Source organism: Thamnophis sirtalis, unplaced genomic scaffold (genome assembly GCF_051295495.1).
Source record: "Thamnophis sirtalis isolate CommonGarterSnake01/CBP01778 unplaced genomic scaffold, rThaSir2_p1.2 scaffold_1, whole genome shotgun sequence".
In the NCBI taxonomy this organism is placed as follows: Eukaryota; Metazoa; Chordata; class Lepidosauria; order Squamata; family Natricidae; genus Thamnophis; species Thamnophis sirtalis.
The window spans coordinates 134523572-134536295 of NW_028261381.1; the positions used below are offsets into that span (position 1 = coordinate 134523572).

Consider the following 12724-nt stretch of genomic DNA (forward strand, 5'->3'; position numbering starts at 1 on the left):
TTAGCTCCAGGCAGCTCATCTCTCGATTGTTGCTGGTTGCAGCTATGTCAAAAATTACAAGAAGATAAATGAGCAAATTAATGCATCATCATTGACTGTATGTGCTTAATGTGCATTTGATGATGTAGGATTAATTCATGAAAATCAATACTTTTTATTGATTTTCTTATAAGAGCTGTAATGCCTTGTTCTGTTTCTATCCCACGTAGAATATTTTTCTGCAAAGGAACTTTGATTTACAAGGCAATAAACATTCTTCTTTAAATGTTTTCAAAAATCATTATAAATGTGTGTTTTCAGATTTCACCTGTGTTTTGTGGATTTACTTTGATCAGACTTTATTCTAAATAAAGTATTATAATAAAATAAAGCAAACCAGAGAAAGATTTTTGGGTACAGATAAATGGACCATTTTTATTTATTTCTTTGGGGAGGGGATAAATTTGATCTTATTGTATTGTTTAAATTTAAGGTGAGAAAGGTACCAAGGAGAGCTCCAAAATGTTTTCTCACTAGCAGCGATAAAAGTGGTTTTTTAAACATTCTAAATCAGATAGTTTTCATTCTTACCATGAAATGTTTTGCATTCAATCAGATTTCATTTCATATTAAACACTTGTTAATAACAAGATATTTTGTCCACATAACTAAAATTGTTTCCATATTTGAAATGTTTAATAGTGTTAACAGATGGCACCTATTAGCATTTACAGTGAAAAGTTATCACATTTGGTAATATGTCATGAATGTGTAATTAAACAGTTGGTAGAGAGCCTCTAGAAACAAAAGTAATTGTCATTCCACATGAATACAGAAGTTAAAATAAAGTCTAGTGGTAACATTAACTCTCTGGTAGCTTAAAGCCATCATCTTTACTTAGCAGAAAATAATTTAAAAAAAGTTCTTCTAGACCCATATAGATTCTATAGGGCATTCTTAGAAAATAAAATGATGAATGACCAGCAAAATATAACAGATTTCAATACTAAAAATATAAGATGTATGTTAAACACAGTATTACTGTTTTTTTAAAAAACTGCTTTATAAAACTATATCACCAAGTATAAAAAAATTAAAAAATATATTATGTAAAAGTACTACATGAAAATACCACCGTTGTAGAATATCATAAAATACATACCTAAGAAAGATACATTTCATCATTTTGATTAGTTAAAAATACTGCCTTTTCTTACACATTTTTCAGAGCCCGGTTCTTCATGTCTGGAATAATGTTATCTTTCCAATTCCTCAATATAATAAATTTGTTATACTGATTAAAGAACATTGTTTTGTACCTCATTGCAAACAAAAGACATGATATGGCTTTTTAAAAACTGTTTCTGCAGTTTCAAGTTAGAAAAAGAGCAGTATATGGGCAGACCACAATCCAATAATAATGACATGGAAAGGTCAGAGAAAGAAATGAGATGGACATTAAATCAAAATCTATTAAATGAAAAAGAATTTCAGTAATATATAGAAAAAGAATTGAACTTTTTAAAAAAGAGAATAAGAAGGAGGACACATCCCTACAGAATGTATGGGATACCAGGAAGGCATATACTAGAGGACTAGTAATGACTTATCTAAGAAAAGGAAACAGACAAAACAGACAAACATGAAAGAAGATGGAAGAGGAACACAGGAGACTAGAAATAGAACTACAAAGAAACCCACAAAATGCTAAAATTAAAAATTTGATGGACCTAGAAAAACATAAATAGAATTTAATGGAAAACAAAGAAGTGTCAAATAAAGTAAAAGCCATAAGACAAAATTTCTTTGAAAATGCAAAAAAACAAGATGATGGTTGGCATACAAGATGAAAAAAGAGAAAGAAAGAAAATCATAAATCAATTATCAGACTAAGAAGGGAATATTTGTTATCAAAAGGAAGAAAAGGAAGAAATAGTAGAAAAATATTATAAGGAATTATACCAGCAAGACACAGTGGTAGATGAAAAGATAAAACAGTATGTAGAGAAGGCAGAAATACCTAAGATTCCAGAAAATTTTTAAAAGGCACTAGAATAACAACGATGGAAGTAATAGAAGCAATAAAAAGACAAAAAAAAGGGAAAACACCAGGTCTGGATGGATTACCAGCAGAATTTTACAAAACACTACAAGATGTGCTAAGCAACATGATGCTAGAAGTATTCAATGAGCTGTTATTGAAAGCAAAAAATATCAGATTCTTGGTTGGAAGTTTATATAATTCTTATCCCAAAAGAAGAAACAGACTTGCAGCAAATAAAGAACTACAGACCAATTTCTTTATTAAACATGGATTATAAAATATTTGCATCGATAATGGCAGAAAGAATTAAAAGCCTGTTAAGTGAATTTATACACTCTGATCAAAATGTTTTTTTTACCCAAGAGACAAATTAGAGATAATATGCTATAATATATTCAATATACTGTATATATTCAATGCATTAGAATATTACGAAGTACATTCCGGGGAATAAATGGCATTGTTATTTTTGGATGCGCAGAAAGCTTTTGATAATGTAACTTGGCAATTTATGATAATGCAACTGCAAATGATACATTTTGGGGAGGGATTCATAAATATGGTTAAAACTATCTATAAAGAACAACTGGCTAATGTGATGATAAATGGAGTTATGACAGAAAAAGTGCCAATTAGAAAAGGGACTAGGCAAGGGTGCCTGCTACCTCCACTATTATTCATATTGACACTAGAAATTTTGAACGGAAAGATAAGGCAAGTTAAAGATATAAAAGGAATGAAAGTTAAAAATAGAATATAAATTGCAAGCATTTGCAGATGACTTGGTATTTATTATTGAAGATCCAATAGAAACAGGTCCAAAACTACTAGAACAAATAGAAGAGTATGGAGGAGTGGCAAGATTGAAAATTAATAAAGATAAAACAAAAAATTTAGTGAAAAACATAACAGAGAAAACAGAAAAGAGAAATAATGGAGAAATTAGATATTCAAATAGTAAAAAAGTGAAATATTTGGGAATACGGTTGACTTCCAGATGCATAACTATTAAGGAAGATAATTATTATAAACTAAGAAATCAAATTGAAATGAATATAGAAAAATGGAAAATCTTACAGCTATCACTAATGGGAAGAATAGCAGTAATTAAGATGAATTTATTACCAAGAATATTATTTTTATTCCAAACAATATTGATAAAACTGGGAAAAAAGTACTTCGAAAAACTAAATAAAATAATAGGAAAATATATTTGGCAAGGAAAGAAAGAGAGAATTAATATAAGAATGTTACAAGATTCAAGGATTAGAAGTGGATTTGGTATACCAAGTTGGGAATTATACTATCAAGCAGCAGCTCTAATGTGGATAAAAAATGGATATTATTAAGAAATTCAAGGTTATTATCCTTGCAGGGACATGATATGCAACTGGGTTGCCATGCATTTTTGTGGTATGGGAAAAATAGAATACATGGTTATTTTCAGAGACACTATGTAAGAAATGGTTTATATGCAGTATGGGAAAAAGTAAAAGAAAAGCACTATATGGAAGTACCAATGTGGTTTTCAACGGTGGAAGCTTTGACACATCCAAATATAATTAGTATGAAAAATATTATTAGGTACAAAGATATACTAACAGCACAGGGAAAACTAAAACAGAAGAAAGAATTAGAAGAACAAGGGATTGATATAGGATGGTTTAAACAAATGCAAATACAAACAAGATATGAGAAAGATGTTGAACAGTATGGTTTTAATATGGAAAATTCAGGAATAGATAGGATACCCATGGGAACAGATGAAAAAATGATTTAAAAATCATACAGTTATCTACTTAGAATAAATTTAGAGGAAGAAGAGGTTAAAGAAACAATGATAAGATGGGCAGAAAACTTTGGATATACAGTAGAACTAGAAAAATGGCAACAACTATGGGAAATGAACTATAAATTGACAATAGCGACAGCATACAAAGAGAATTTATATAAAATGTTTTATAGATGGCACATGACACCTGAAAGATTAGTAAAAATGTTTAAGGATAAATCAGCTAAATGTTGGAAATGTCACCAATTTCTAGGATATCATATGTGGTGGATGAGTAGGGACGCAAAAAGTTATTGAGTTAAAATACAAACATGGTTAGAGAAAATGATACATCAACCATAGAGTTTAAGCCAGAGGTATTTTTATTGGATATTCTACCAGAGAAATATAGTAAGGAAGATTAATATTTGATTGTACAAATAATAACAGCAGCTAGAATTGTATTTGCACAAAATTGGAAAGCAGACAAAATCCCATCGGAAGGAAAAGTAATAAAGAAGATATTAGACTGGGCAGAAATGAACATGTTGACATTGAGAATGAAGGACAAAGAGGAATCTGTGTACTACAGCACATCGGGGCGATTTTATGAGTGGCTTGAAAAAAGATACAAATAGAAAGAAAAAGGAACAAAACCTGAAATAAATATCTCAGATGACACATGATTAAATTAGGGGGAGGGAAAATATAAAAATGTAAATATACAGGCGGCAAAATGATATGAATTGACAAATGTTAAATAGTAATTTTAAGAATGTATATCAAAGAATGAATTTGAAAGGAAAAATAAAAAAACGTTTTACAACGAAACTGCAGGACCAGCAACAATCAATCATACCTGATTAACAACTCTGTTGAGTAGTCTTAGAATTATTTTGCTAGAGAGCACAATGGGGAGCTGGATGACATGAACAACTAGATTCTTTAAAAATCAGCTAATTACAAAGCTATATATTAGTGTAATTCTAGTATTCGTTTTTCAGGTTTAAATTTTGAAATGAAAACTTTTTCAGGGAAGGATTTTTTAAAGAAACAATCAGTATTAAAAGGTTGAAATGTGTTTATCAAGATCACTTTTCACTGCCAGTAAGATCTTTCACTGCAATGAAAATTATGCTGAAATGCAATTATTGTCATATTTCTTGTGCTAAGTGAAAAGCTCTCTCTATATAATATTCCTTCTCTCCCCTCCCCCCAAAAAATAAATAAATATCAAAGGCAAATATTTTAACATCTAGGCAGAAAAATAATCAGAAGTAAGAAAGATTGGCATGGTAAAACTCTTGATGATTATAATTGAATATTAATTACTGGATTTGATATTATATTAAGCCAGCAGAAACAGGCACCTGAGGAAACTGGTTAAAGTGCAGTATTGCAGGAAAACCCTGCCTACAGCCTGGAGTTTATGCCTAACCAGGCTTAAGGTTGACTCAGCCTTCTATCCTTCTGAGGTTTGTAAAATAAGAACTCAGATTGTAGATGGCAAGATGCAAATAACGCTTCTACATTTTAAACTATCCGGAGAGTGCTGTAAAATGCTATGGAGCAATATATATGCCTAAATGCCATTGCTATCATTTAGTATCTATGCAAATCTAGAATTTGCAAACAAAGCTCTGATGATAATCAAGAAAATGGCAGTCTTTTCCAGTTAGGCAACCTACAGATGTGGTCAATTACAAGTCCCATTACTCAGCAAACAACATATTTGGAAAATTAATGACAATAGTAAAGGTGCTTTCTCAAAAGGCAACTGGACTTTCTTTGTTTTTCCTTGAAGACTTTTCACTTCTCATCCAAGAAGCTTCTTCAGTTCAGTTCTTCAGACTGAATGACCTGGATAACTGATGACCTTCAGACTGGATGACCTGGATTATTCTTTATGTTAATTGGGCATGTCTGAACAAGAAGTTCAGTGTTGTGCATTACATCATGGAGGTGCAATTTAGAATCTCCATAGACAGTTATTGTGATCCATTTGCCATGTAGGTTGCTAAGATGAGAAACACCCTGTCAATGTTGCACAACTTATACAGGTTAAACCCAAAGTTGCAGTTACTCACCTTGGTTTAAATAATCTCTCATTTATTATAGAGTCCTATGCAGAGTTTGTTTCCCCAAATAAGAGCTTACAGTGGCATGGTTAAAACAATAAAACTCATGAGATGGTAAATTAGACAAAATTCTCTCTAAAGAATTCTGGCTGCAAGATTACATTTTAAATGGCTTTCAGGCTGCTATTGTAGTACAGAAATGGGACTTTAAGGCTTACAGGAATGCTAAATAATTAAAAGCCATCAATGCCATTTACTAATGACTATTTGCAATGGAGTGGAGAAAGGAAGATTTGAATGCTTCCACTTAAAATAAAACATAAAATAAAAATAACATATTCATATTATTATAAACACTATAATACCATTTTCAACATTCCAAATTTTTACCCAAATTTTGTTTTCTTCAAGCAAATTTTCAAAATCTCTATTGTAACACACACATACACACGCGCGCGCAAGCACACACTTAGAAAGAAACATTGGGCAAGGTTTGACATTTGAAGGATTTAAATATCTCATTTGAAAGTTCCCTAATGTGGACTTGAGGTTCACAAACTCACTTCTAAATAAAAAGGATGTTGTTGCTTCAAAATTATCATAAATGTTTTTGCTGTTTTAGACTGCAGCTTAACCAGCGGGTGAAATTCAAATTTTTTTACTGCCGGTTTTGTGGGCATGGATTGTGGGCGTGGCCGGGAAAGGATACTGCAAAATTTCCATTACCTCCTTACTCCCAGGGGAAGGATATTGCAAAATCCCCATTCCCAGAAACAAAAATCAGTGAAAGAATATAACAAAACTCAAAAATAATAATGAGTAAAATAAGAGGGTTAAGAATGGTGAAATCCAAATGAAATACAATAGAAGGGGAAATAATATAAGGTGAGCGGTATCGATTGATGATTGCTATTATAAAGAACAGGGAGTTCTTTGTATTGTATAAATGTGGTGTACATCTAATTTTTGTGTGTGTGCATTTTACATGTTTGTTAATAAAAATCTTTTTAAAAAATCCTCATTCCCACCCCACTCTGGAACCAGCCAGAGGTGATATTTGCCGGTTCTCCAAATTACTGGTCATAACCTGCTGAATTTTACCCCTGAGCTTAACTATACAAAGAACATTAATTCAAGTAATTTCCACACCACCAATATTTTCATTCCACAAACCTCAAACAATTCACAAGCAATCTGAAAACCACAAAGTCACTGTTGCCTGGCCTTTCATTCTCCTCTAAGGAAGCAGACAAGTATTAACCTGGTGCTTTGCATGCCAGCTCTTTCACTGTTGAAGAGAAAAGTAATTAGGGCTGCCATATATGGGCTGCAAAATTCCAGGTGAGTAACAGTTGGAAGGAAACAATTTTCTTTTTATTGCCAGTGCATGGTTGTAGAGTTTTATCAATTTTACCACTGCTGTTAGCAATAGCAGTAGCACTTAGACTGATATACTGCCCCATTGTGCTTTACAGCACTCTCTAAGTGGTTTGCAGAGTCAGCATATTGCCCCCAACAATCTGCATCCACCTTTTACCAACCTCGGAAGATGGAAGGCTGAGTCAACCTTCAGCAGGTCAGGATCGAAGGAATTGAACTCCTGGCAATGTGAGCAGCGTTAGCCTACAATACTGCATTCTAACCACTGTGTCATCATGGCTCTTCAGTAGCTTAGGCTGAAGCAGATCTGCAAAGCAACCAAACTAACATTTCCCTTATAAGATCTGAATTTTGGAAGCCAGAAGAAGGAGTGGAATAAGAATAAGAATGTAGTCTTTTTCAAAAAGATTTTATCTTGCAGCCATTTCCAATGCATTGTAACTGACTTGCTGAGATCATAGACAAAGCTGCCTGCAAACAGTGCATAATCCTCCTGTGGAAGTGCTCTAAAAATACATTCACTCCTTAGGTTGAATGAACAAGCTGAGCCAGCAGGTTGTATGCAGTGCTTGGGATTCCTTTTTAAAATTGTCAGGTTCCTCTTCCAGGCATAATTTCTGGAACTTAGCAGTGCTGATTCTGCTGGCTGCTTATAAGAATGAGCCTAAATGAACCTTTAAGGGGGCCTTAGTGCTCTCTGAGGTTGGTTGCTGTCTTGCAGACATTGTATGTGGATGATTGGTTTAAACTTCCAACTTTAACCTGTGGTTAAATTGCAGTTTCCATCTTCTCGTGGACAATGCAAAAGAAAGTTAGATGAGGGAGGAACATTCAAACACAGTACATATATGGACATCCATCAATATTCTAATTAGTAGACAGCATAGCATAAGTAGCTAGTCTTGTTATTTTATATTATTTGCTTTAAAATGTTGGTTTCTTGAATGATAGAAAACTCAAGGAAGGAAGGAAGGAAGGAAGGAAGGAAGGAAGGAAGGAAGGAAGGAAGGAAGGAAGGAAGGAAGGAAGGAAGGAAGGAAGGAAGGAAGGTTCTATGCTCTCTATAATTTTGGATTGCAAATTGGTAGGAAAGTCAGAGAGGACTCAAGATTCTTCCTAGCATTCAATTATTAGTGACAAATGGTATATACCAAGTCAATCTTTGAAATGGCCAAGAATTCTCTAACTATGGGAATCCCTCTTTTTATATAAATTGTTATCTCATCAATCTTTTTTTTAATATTTCAGATTCTTTTATTTGAAGTGTGCCCCATTGCTATAAATTCACATAAGATCTGTCATCCAGACTGAAAACTAAATTGCTCCTCCAGATGTCATGCACAACACTGAACTTCTTGTTCAGACATGTCCAATTAACATAAAGAATGGCTCCTAAAAATAAAATAAAAAAACCACTTAGATGTGGTAGAATACAGTGTTACACATAAAAATGTGACACTTTGAAGATCAATTGTCCTAATTTTCAAATAGATTTCAGCATCCATATTGGCAAGCTCAATATAATTATTTTTAAAAAGAAAATACTGAATTAAGTAGCTCAAAAGAGAGCAATCTGGTGCAGACTTTTGTTCCTACATTCAAAGAGTCATTAATCTTCATACAGAAAGGTTGGTCTAAAATTGTATAATTTATGACATTGTTTGATCCTTCCCCTTTGTAAACATTAGACTTAGTTTCAGATCCGGGAAATAGCTCCAATATAATATAATTTGAGAATACAACAATCTCATTTAAAAAATAATAATAGAAAGGATGTGGACTTCGTTTTTCCATTTCATCTGCTTGTAAAAACACAGTATGAACACAGTATTCAAAAGATACAATGAAAGCTCCATAATCTTACAGCACATGGACAGCCTCAACATACTTTCAACTGAAAAACTGAGAGCATCCTAGACTAAATTAAATTGAAAACTTCTACAATTCCAAGAAGTCTAGAACTCCTATATATTCCTCCAACAATTTTTCTACAAGTAGATCCATTCAGACAAATCAGCCAACAATAAATATATAGAGATAGACCACATTTATAACCATACAAAAGAAACAATAAAAACAGTAATCCTAACAATAAAAACAAAGTAGAAAAGAAACAGACCAGAACACATCTTATCCAACATCCAGATAAACAGGGATTAATACCAGACAAACAACCAAGAATAAATCAATACCCTAATCAAAGAACTACCAATGACAAAATCAATCCACATGAACACTAGCAGGGCAAGCTAATATATATATAAACAGGGAGAAAACTCCATACTCACGTACACTGATGATATTATCTAGTCAGATAATGAAATATCTGGAAATGTATGTACAAATAAGGTCAAGGAATGCTAAGAACTTTACAGTTCAACTCTTAGCTATAAATATTCTATTGGAATATTTTACTGTACTGTATGTATTTATCTTAATTTAAATGTCAATAACATTTAGATCTCTTATTTTTATTTACACTTCCTACTTCTTTATCTTGAGTTCAACCTACAGTTAGTCCTCAACATGAGCACAGTCAACACCAGAATTTCCATTGCTAATATATATGTTATTAATTAGGTGACACAGCTATCCATAATTTGAGTATTTTGACACAAAAGTCCAGAAATATTTTTGCCTGAGACACAAAATAATAAGTATCATTCTGAATAAGTGGTACCAATCTAGAAAAACTGCTGATCTGAACAATTGTAGATGTCTGGGATCATTTTTAAAGGAATTTAGCTAAAATATTTACATTGTAATAATGAATGAGTATAAGACTCCCCCTCCCCCAAAGGAGACTGAAAATTTGGGTGTGTCTTATACTCCGAATGTAACTTTTTCAAAGCTTTTTTCAGCCCTAATGAGGTGCTAATGAGAGAAGCAATCTTCTGTGCTTTGCCTGTTTTTCTCATTGCTTCTCTCTCCAACGATCAGCTGTGCTTTAGAAGTTGTTTTTTATCCCCAACTAGGGGATAAAAGCGTGCACATGCTCAAAACCAGCAAATTTATGTGCTGAAGTTGACCAGATGAAGGACGCTAGCCAGATGAATACCTAGTAGGCAGACGTTTTTTCCTATTTACCTCTCCAAAAACTAAGGTGCGTCTTATACTCTGAAAAATATGGTATTCATTTAGCTGGCTATGTAGACATTGCCTAATTGAAGAAGTTAAATAAGAACCAAATCAAAGTGGGGGGGGGGGTGAGAGAGATTATAAATCATTTTTGTTCAGCAGCTTAATCTAGAGAAGAAAAGGCTACAGTATTGATGAGTGCTTACAGTAGCAAATCAGGTCATGTTAAAACCCAGACATGAAATATACTGCATTATTAATGGCAATGTCTTTCTCTTGTTCTTTCCCTGCTGTGATAGGATGGCTTAAAGAAACCTTATGAAAATAATAGGAAATTGTGACAAATTGCTGTTCAGACCCACAACATTTTCTTTCCTTATGGATAGCAGGATGGAGTCACAGACTTTCTTCGATGTCATGTCCTAAAGTTCATCCATCATTAACACAAATTGGAATTTTCAGCACAAACAATCCAGCCGAAGAAAAGTATTTTTAGGTCCTATTACTTACTCAATAAGAAAAGTTTAAAGCAAATACAGATGCAATTTGCAACTGTTTAAAGTTCCTATCTTAATTAAGAGTGTGAACCTGTGCCTCCCCAGAGCTCCTCCACAAATTTGGTAATCTATCATGTGACTTTTTTAATACAGTTCCCCCGATTTTTATGAAGAAGAGACATCAGCCAACTTATATACAGTTGGTGACTTTCCTTCATAATTTGTGCAATTTAATGAGAATCTGGTCATGGTCATAATACACCCAGGCAAATGAGCTTTAATAATCTGTGTCTGTGACAAAAAGCCACTTGAAGATACTAGAAACATTTGAAATGTGGATTTACAGGCGGCTGTTATGTATAAATTAGGTTGACAAAATCAGAAATGAGGAGGTGATAAAGCGCCTGGGAAAGCCAAGTGAAATTATCTAAACCATAAAAAAGTGAGAGTTAGAATATTTTGCCCATGTGATGTGACACCCAGAAAAAAACAGCATACTTCACTTAATCCTCCAAGGAAAGATTGAAGGCAGAAGTCCAGGCAGAAGAAGAGGTCCAGACAGAAGAACATCATGGCTTCAAAATCTAAGGCACCGATTTGTACAAATCTGAAAAGCACTTTTTCATGTAGCTGTTGATAAAAATAGGATGGCCAATATGATCGCCAACATGCAATGATGGATATGGCACAAGAAGAATAATCTCCTATGGTATCTGCAATTTCTGATTCTCAAAAACTCCATGGAAATAGATTTCTATACTTAAAACCTGTTAGATGTGGTGGACATTTTTTGTATATTTTAGAAGGCATTATGGTTAAACTTCAGTTATTGTGGATTTAAATAAGCCCTGTGAACAGATCTGACCCTATTGATTATTATTTATCTATTTTTATGAATTTTATTGAAAAAATATTAAATTTGGAGACTGCCCATTTCACTGATAGAGTGACTGAATTTTCCTTTTAATCCCTTATTAATATGTGTGTTATTTGGTACAACTTTTTTTCCTTTACTCACATTTCTAATCTCTTTCACCATCCAAAGATCACTTTCAGCATTTTGACCATAAACAGATTTGATAATTTATTCCTAATTTACATTTTTGATCACATCTAATCTACATTTGTAAACAGATATTAGTATCCATGCTATTGTATGGAAGTATGTGGTCTTCCAGTATTTTCTAGTATGCTAGATTTTATACCGTTCTTAATATAAAAACAATCACTGGCCATCACTGCTCTCCCCTGATTTCTCTATTAAAAAGACTCAATTTTTCCCTATATGTAACAAACTATATCATGTATGCATTGAGACCCCTGATTATGCCTGTTTAGTTGGCATTACATGAACATCAGAGTGCATTTGTGATAATGCTACCTTGCAGGGGTATCCACAAGGAAGTTCAAAAAAGTCAAGATGGGGGTATGATGTGTGCAAAATGTGTAAAAGGGGAGAGGGACAGAGCTTCTTAAAATCACCTCTGCCATGACTTTATGACCATCTTCAATTGATATCACTGCAACATTTTCTGAGAAAGAGCAGCCTTTATGAAGATGCTACCTTGAATCTCCAACTCTTTCTTTTCATCAGCTTACCTGAGTTGTAATCTTATGAGAGAGAACAATATTTCTATTCATTTTCCTTACACGCCACACTTAATTTTATGCCCTTCTACTTTTGTTCCTCAGAGAATTGCTGTAACATCTGGATCATTTCCTGTTCACCAAGCCACAACCTTTTAGTGATATTGATGACACATGGATATTAAAGTTCAAAAGGTAAACAGATGGGATCTAGCTATGAAAACATTAGAGAGAAGAAAAACAACAGGGAAGATTATTATCTTCTACAAAGTCTTTGTTGTAGTTTTATCTCTTATTGAAAAATGTTACG

At 33.1% G+C, this 12724-nt stretch overlaps 1 long non-coding RNA gene across 1 annotated transcript in view; it reads left to right on the forward strand.

Moving 5' to 3' along the window:
• Positions 1-12724, forward strand: part of LOC148049740 (uncharacterized) — an 84089-nt gene that overhangs the window by 29062 nt on the left and 42303 nt on the right. The window contains exon 3 of the long non-coding RNA XR_015697986.1: positions 12520-12609. This is a non-coding gene — a long non-coding RNA (uncharacterized LOC148049740). The remainder of the gene's footprint in view (positions 1-12519; positions 12610-12724) is intronic.